The sequence below is a fragment of the Dipodomys spectabilis genome, unplaced genomic scaffold (assembly GCF_019054845.1).
Source record: "Dipodomys spectabilis isolate Male_0828 unplaced genomic scaffold, ASM1905484v1 ptg000163l, whole genome shotgun sequence".
Lineage (NCBI taxonomy): Eukaryota > Metazoa > Chordata > Mammalia > Rodentia > Heteromyidae > Dipodomys > Dipodomys spectabilis.
In genome coordinates, this window is record NW_024870840.1 from 19,417,142 (window position 1) to 19,417,728 (window position 587).

Here is a 587-nt window from a genome sequence, read left to right on the forward strand (position 1 = left end):
GTCCATCTCTAGAGTCCACAAAGTTCTCTGACATTTCCTCAAATCTGGCGTCACTAACCACCTCAACCAAACACTGTTCAACACAGCATCTGGACTTTCAAGAGGGATGGCCGCATGCCTGAGCCCCACCCACGTTACTGACAGCACCCTCATCATCATGATCATCATCATGATCATCATCTCCACTCCATCATCTCCATCATCATCACTTTTGCTGTCACCAAGAAGTCACGGCCTGAGCCAGAACGAAGATGAGTTGATATTGAAGAAACAGGATGAGACCCCAAGGCAAGCCTTTATTATTGCTGGGACATCAGACAATGGGACTGTCCTCATGGAACCACGGTGTCTTCCTCCTTATTCCAGCAATTCTTTTTTGTTGTTGTTGTTGGTCATGGGGCTTAAACTCTGAGCCTGGGCACTGTCCCTCAGCTCTTCAGCTCAAGGCTAGCACTCTTATTGCTTGAGCCACAGCGCCACTTTTGGTTTTCTGGTGGTTTATTGGAGATAAGAGTTTCACAGACTTTCCTGCCCAGACTGGCTTTGGACTGTGATCCTCAGATCTCAGCCTCCTGAGCAGCTAGGAT